The 7,582-nt window shown below is 36.6% G+C and overlaps 1 long non-coding RNA gene across 1 annotated transcript in view; it reads left to right on the top strand.

The window, feature by feature from the left end:
* LOC149702440 (uncharacterized) overlaps positions 1-7,582 on the top strand; it is a 100,465-nt gene that overhangs the window by 23,865 nt on the left and 69,018 nt on the right. Inside the window, exon 3 of the long non-coding RNA XR_016381737.1 lies at positions 575-656. This is a non-coding gene — a long non-coding RNA (uncharacterized LOC149702440). The remainder of the gene's footprint in view (positions 1-574; positions 657-7,582) is intronic.

Genomic DNA, 7,582 nt, shown 5'->3' with positions numbered 1-7,582 from the left:
ACAATCCATTCTTTCCTCCTATACCCGCACCTCTCTATTTTTATCCTCATCCCCGTAGATGAGGTTCAGAGGTAGCTTTGTCTTGGATCGCGTTGTGGTGTAACGAGTGGTACAAACCAATTTTACCATCTCGAATTATTGTTAAATTGGGGAAATTCTTTGGGTATCTGATAGCCATATTTGCTATCTATGAAATTTTACTAAATACGTTGTGGTGTAACGAGTGGTATAGACTAATTTTACCATCTCGAATTATTGGTAAAATGGCCAAATTCTTTGGGTATCTGATAGCCATATTTCCTATCTATGAAATTTTACTAAATACGTTGTGGTGTAACGAGTGGTACAAACCAATTTTACCATCTCGAATTATTGTTAAATTGGGGAAATTATTTGGGTATCTGATAGCCATACTTATGCCTCTCTATAAAATGATACTAACTGCTTATGGGGTTGTAAATTTGTACTTTATTCAAATACATATTGAAACAATGTTAATTTTAACATTAATTCTTTACTATTTGTTTTATTTTTGCAATTAAAGTATTTAATTATGTTTTTTATTCTAATTCAGGTGTTAACTATATGGACCAATAGGATCAAATTATATTGATGCATCTTCTATAATTAACTAAATAGCCTAGTAACCTAATTGGGTAAGTGTTTACAGCATGTTCTTATACATTTTTTTGCCTCTCGCTCGTATTTTAACAATTGATACGTTAATGTCATGTGATTCGAATTGCGAATACCTCTTCGATCGGCTTCTAAAGAAGTATAATACTTGAGTGAAACCTTTACGCGGGCTTTGGAGTGTTTCTACCGTATAAAACCTTGTTATTTTCGTCTAACACTAAAAAGGATGGGTCTCGACTTTATTGGATTATCTATCAGTAGGGGGGTTTTGAGCGAATTTGATATTTAAATTCGCTAGCTCCGTTTTGTCCTCGAAGGTTTTTTTTTTTTTTTGTTAGTTTTTATGATTTATGGATGGGAAAGAAATCTTGGAAAACTCGGTATTATTACCAGGCTACATCTCATCCCATCGTTCTGTTGTTATTGTTACGAAATTGGAACCTAATTAATCTAGATTAATGATATTACCTGTCACCGTTAATGATTATTCTTTTTGTTATTATTATTAATTGAAGGTTTTTTATGGATGGTTGGGCGTATTTTTCTTGTAATAATGATGATATTATTAAGAAAATTCCGTCAGGGAAATTCTATTAGGGGTGAATCTGAATTGGGCAAAATAAAACATAACGTACCTTCGTTACATCTATAGGGATGGATTACTCGTTTTTTGCGCATCGTTCTGCGCATGAGATAGAGTATTAATACGCCACAGATTTCACAGAATTATTTATTGTTGAAGGTTGAAATTTATAACCAATTTTTATCATCAAAACTTTCGACCAATAATTTTTTCCTTTTAATGAAATGGAAAACTACTGAATGGTTTTCATCTTGAAACTAATTCAATTTCGGTGATAAAATACGTCATTTACATCGAAATTATATCATGTTAGCTTTCGTAGCTTGTAAAGAGAAAAACTTAATAATAAGTCTTACATTTACTTTTGGGAATGGGAATAAGACTCTAATGTCAATATTATTTTGCACTTAAAAAAACCACCCACAATTTTTCTGGATTATATGATTTCAAGTAAACCAGCACGCGTGTGTTAATAGTCAGCCATCCAATGAATGAACTGTAGGAATGAATGGGGCGACCGCCCACGCTATGGGTCTCTTGCCCCGCCGGGGGAAAGGTATCCAAGCGCGTCAAAAAATCTTTTGACCGATTCAAATCCTTGCATACACTGCTACATTGAAGACAAGTTAGCAATACCATTACCCATATACAGGGTGTTATAGGAGGGAAGTACAGTTGGTTCTGTGGGAAATCGAAAACGTTGCTTCTTATGACTACATTTTACCCCCACAATGGACGACCCCTAAACAACAAGAATTGATTTCCCACTGTACTTCCGTCCTATAATTACCTACCTTTTTTGCAACACCCTGTACTTAGGTTTGGGTTAATCGGCTTATTGCTTGACTAACTGCCTTTAAAGACATTCCTCTAGTGTCCCTACGTTATATGTCGTTACCGCGACAACCACGCAGTTTGCAAAGTCATTGAATGAGATTCCTAACTTACCTACTACGCTATGCCCTGGTAACGTTTTAACTGAACATTGTAACAAAGTGGTGACCGATTATTTCACCAAGGGTTCAGATTTTATGGGTACCGTGCTTAAATGTAAAGAGGTCAGACACTATTTTCGTAATGTTTTGGGTAGTGTTGAACTCCTCGCCGTCATTGGCTCAACTTTATTATTAAACCATAATTATCTTTAATTTCCTGGAATTTTCGTGGAAAACTAACGCGGATAACAGCTAGGGCTACTTGGAAAATGCCAGGAGATTTGAAAAAGGGTGTGAAATGTAAGGGTAGTAGCGTGAAAATATATTTTATGGAGGATTCAAACTATATTTACACCGCAAGGAAGGCTTCCTGGAGGACAAAAGCAGATTGGTTTTTTTGTCCTACAGGTAGCCCGGCCTCCTGTTGTAAGTGGTATGAATCCTCCATGTGTGTAAACTATCTATTAGTTGATTTGCATATTTTGAAAAATATGGACTCTAGCGCCATCTTTAAAAAACATTATTTATTAAAACAAATTTATAAAATACACAAAAAATATTTTATGTTTTCATTCACCCAGTTTTAAAATAATTTTTAAGTTATTTTAAACTAAAAATATTTGCATTAATTTAGTAGTTTAAGTGTTGGAGACGTATACAACATAGATGGCGCTATACACGTATAAAATTATTAGAGTTAGTTTCGCGCAACTCCCCTAGGTGGCACCACATGTACTAACAGATACAAACCTTGAACGACTTTTAAACAGCATCGTCAGCTCTCTGCCTTTCATAGTATTAACGTCTGAGGGAAAATAACGTGGGGTGCTATTACTCTCTCTCGGCCTTATAAATAATACTAAAATTTAACTCGTTAAAACAAATTTTTTTTAAATAGGCCCTAATTTAAAGAATTTTTTTTAATTACCAATGCCACCAGCTTAATTATAAAAACTAATATTTGAAGAAAAAAATGTAAATTCGCAGAAACAGTTGTATTATTAATTCAGTCTGGATTTTTACCTTGAAGAACTTAAATACACAGAAAATTTTATTTTAATTGCTTTATAACTAGGTCTCGCGTAATGTCATTTAAATCTAGGCAATTAAATTCAAATTTAAATCGCAATATATGTATATATGGTAACGTGATAAAATTTAATCACGGTTTTAATCGTGGAAAGAAAGGTATCAAAATTTATTTTCGAAGCCCTCTAGAAAAAATATCACCTTTATGTTACTTTTATCGAATGTGATATATTCGAGATAAATAATCATTAAGGGGAAAAGGAAAATTAATTATTCTCGAGAAGTCAAGGAGGAAAAAATTATGCCTAGAAAACTGGTATCGTACGCGTTAAAACCAGCCTCGCCGCCGCTCCACGATTACAAATGTTTTAAAGGAGTAGTATGAATTAATTTTATGTAGTGATATTGATTTAAGACAATGGCATACTCATTATGTCGATACTAGACATCGAAAGTACTCTTTAACACTTATTGATCTTTACATAGACTGAGAGATATTTATTGAAACTCAGGGTCAGGGATACCCTTTTGACCCCATGAAGCTACGGTACTCGATGCTCTCTCGACCCCAAAAGCTACGATACTCGATAGTACCCTTCGACCCCAAAGCTACGATACTCGATACTCTTTCGACCCCAAAGCTACGATACTCGATACTCTTTCGACCCCAAAGCTACGATACTCGATACTCTTTCGACCCCAAAGCTACGATACTCGATACTCTTTCGACCCCAAAGCTACGATACTCGATACTCTTTCAACCCCAAAACTACGATACTCGATACTCTTTCAACCCCAAAACTACGATACTCGATACTTTCTCGACCCCAAAAGCTGCGATGACGATACTCAATAGTCTTTCGACCCCAAAGCTACGACACTCATAGCACCCTTCGACCCTTAAGCTACCATACTAATTAACAATTAATGAAGACTATAAGACTTGAATTTCGTTACTTTTCTTAAGAAATGAGACTTTTCCTTTGGGGGATAGGGAAATGGATGATGCATTCCAAAACAATCTCTCGGATTACTATCGGGCACGCGCGCGAAAGGAAGCCTAGAAGCGAACCGCCAATTTCCCCCACCCTTTTCTCGAGATTAGAACCCCCCCCCCCCTCTCTTTCTTTTCCTCCATGGCAGCCTCGTCTCACGCGCGTGACGTCACGGTTGGGATCGTGGGAACGGGAGACGTGACCTTGCGGCAGACCTCTTTATCTTAAAAGATTCGTTTGTGTCCCCCCCTCCCCTCCTCAGAATAGCACCCCCCCCCCCAACCCTCTTTGCAGTTTCTTACCACCATCAAGCCAAACAACTGCTCTTGACGCGTTTAGAATACGTAACCAGTAACTTTGTCGCTTTGCCATTATCATCCCTCTTCTCCTCCTTGGAAGCCGCCGCTAAGACATCTGATGAAACGAACGAACCAGTACATGACGTCATTTTTTTTTTCTTTGCTTATATTAATAAGAGTATGATGAGAATTTTAAGTCTCTGGTTTCATTTGTAACTGAGTCTTCCATTTATTTGATACATTGGTACTTGTTACGTTACTTAAAAAGATAAATATAAGTAACTTAAAGTAATTGGGTTAATGAAAGACCCAACGGTTACTTCAACAGTTGCATTACAAACAAAAAAACTTATAGTTGTCAACCCTAAAAACTGATATAGACAAAATCGCGAAATTAATAAATAATAGTAATATTGAATTAATAGCTACGAATTTTAATTGCAAATTAAGATAAAATCAGTTCTTCGTGGGAAGTTCGGGGAAGTTGAAGATATTTTTGAAAGTGCATCATCTGCAGTATGCATACTTATCTCTACACTAATTAAAAGATAAGAGATGGTGGGGGGGTTAAAAACATTCCATTGAATGAAAGATAGATAATTTTATTTTTTTTCTTGACTTGTACTTCTTATATTATAAGTATGTCAATTCACGGACAGAGTTAACGCCCATTTCCTGTCGAAATAAATCACGTGACGTGATTACTTAGCCTCCACTATTATAGGCCATTAAAAGATTGTCACGATAGTATTATAGACGATAAGACAGAAAAAATTAACTGCCCTAAAGATAAGAAACATAAGCATTGTTCCCATGCATGCAGGAAATAAAAGCATCTTGAACCCTGCGGCGACATTTTACCAAAAGTACGTTCGAAGAGAGACGCGTAATTAAGTTGAAACATTAACGCCAATTCCAACTTAAGTCTCTTATAAACCAATGCAATTGCTAAGGAAACGGTGGCACCATGGTTAAGGTAAAACTTCATGGAGTTAAACCGCCGCCTTGAAGAACGCCATCTCGTAGCACGTGCTGCAATTAAACACTTTAAACCTACACTAAATAATTCAGAGTCACGTGGCACGCCTTCGTCACTGTTCAATCCGTAATTCTCGAGAATTTTCCTCTAAGCTGAATTGGTTTGTCCATGCTTATACTAGGAGGATTCATACCATTTACACCAGGAAGCCAGGCTTCTTGGTAATGCACTTTGTCCATCAAGTAGCCCACCATCCTGGTGTAAATGGTATCAATTATCCTAGCCTAAAACTATATAATTCTAATAAACATTACGAGATGGTATTTGTTTTGAATCTAGCCTAGTAGCTATTAATTTTTTTGATGTTAATCGGTGCCTTCGAAGCTTGAATTGTTGCCACCTTTCCTCTATCAATTCAACAGAACCTTCAAATACGTATTGCTTAACTAAACACGAATGAAAGTTACTATAATATTATTATTCTCATTTCGAGGTCAATTTCCAAAAATATTGCGCCTGCAGTAGCTATTGATGGTAATACTTAATAACACTACTACTACTACTAATACTAGCATCTGGCAAATTTTCGATTGTCGCCCCCTCCTCTCTTCCCACCTTCCCTAATCAAAAAATCCACGCGATCTGAGTCTAATTAAAGCAAGAAAAGAAGGGGCAGCTAGGAGGAGGGGGGTTAAGATTAGATGCTGAGTAAGAAATCTGTCTCAAGAGATTTTTTTGGAACTTGGGAAGGAAAAAGTGTTTCACGGTCAGGATATTCCCACGCTCTCTCTCTCTCTCGAAGAAGTTGTTTTTTTGCCTTCTTTGCAGCTCGTGCATGTTCTTCTGTTCACTTCACCCTCCCAGGGACTCAACAGACTTCGAGTGGCGCAGATTAGAATTTTTGTGTGTGGGTATTTTTTTTTAATCGTTCGGTTTATTTGGCAAGGTTTTTATTACAGTTTTTTTTTATCTTGTAAATGGTTTTTTTTTTTTTGAAGTAAGAAAGAAAATTACGTTTTTAAAAGGGTTGAAAGTCTGAAATTATTGATGAACTGGTGGCCGCAATCTTTCATATTTTTCCAAGTCCTTTCTGTATTTTTCTACAGTTTTATAGAAATTCCCTTGTAATGACATGGAAAGGCATATATTTTAACTAGGTATTCCTACATTTTTAAGTCCTTACTATATTTTTCTATCGTTTCATGGAAAATCCATGTAATTTCGTGGAAATTCTAATGCAATTTTATGGAAATTCTCATGTAATTTTATGGAAATTCTCATGTAATTTTATGAAAATTCTCATGTAATTTTATTGAAATTCCCCATGTAATTTTATAGAAATTCCCCATGTAATTTTATAGAAATTCCCCATGTAATTTTATAGAAATTCCCATGTAATTGTATGAAAATACCCATGGAATTTTCCGCGTAATTTCACAGAAATTTTCATTGTAATTTCATGGAAATTCCCATGTCACATCATGGAAAGTCCTATATTTTAACTGGGAATTGTTTTCCAATCCCCTATATAGGGTATATTTTTAAGAGCCATGCTTTAAGCAAGCCCCCCCCCCCTGGTTTCTCTTTCAAAACACTAGTCAATGTCTGCTGCTGCGTGAGGGCCGGGAGAGACTGAAAATCCGTTCCCACGGGTCGTCCAAATTCCTTTCCGCTAGCCGCGCACGCGGTTCCGAATGGCGATACGTATGTCAGGCGAGCGAGTGGCAGCAGCCGGTGATCATGGCAGGGCTCTGAGGATCAACCCGAGTCAACCGAGCACTCGAGCGAAGCCCCCACGTGCTGCGTTTATGCGCGAGCAGTATAGTACTACCAGATGGAGAATTCTCTTAGTGTAAAGCTGACTGTGGTTCAATGGTTTTGCGCTTTTATTACGCTACTTTGTATTGTAAATTCGTGGTGGTGGTCCATGTAGAGAAGTTAATACAGGTAATGAGGAAGTATGAAGGCGTTTGATTATTATAGGCTGCCCATTGACAACAAAACAGAGTCAATATTGTAGGGTTTAATATAGGCTCTCCAACAGTCTGGCAACCCTGAAAGCTTATTTAAAACTAAAATATTCTCAACTAATTCCTATAAGTTGGATTTTCCTTGAACACGAGTAG

Source organism: Phalangium opilio, unplaced genomic scaffold (genome assembly GCF_054372755.1).
Source record: "Phalangium opilio isolate 3A_F unplaced genomic scaffold, DU_Popi_V2 ptg000017l_1, whole genome shotgun sequence".
NCBI lineage: Eukaryota > Metazoa > Arthropoda > Arachnida > Opiliones > Phalangiidae > Phalangium > Phalangium opilio.
This window is presented reverse-complemented; position numbering and strand designations above follow the sequence as displayed.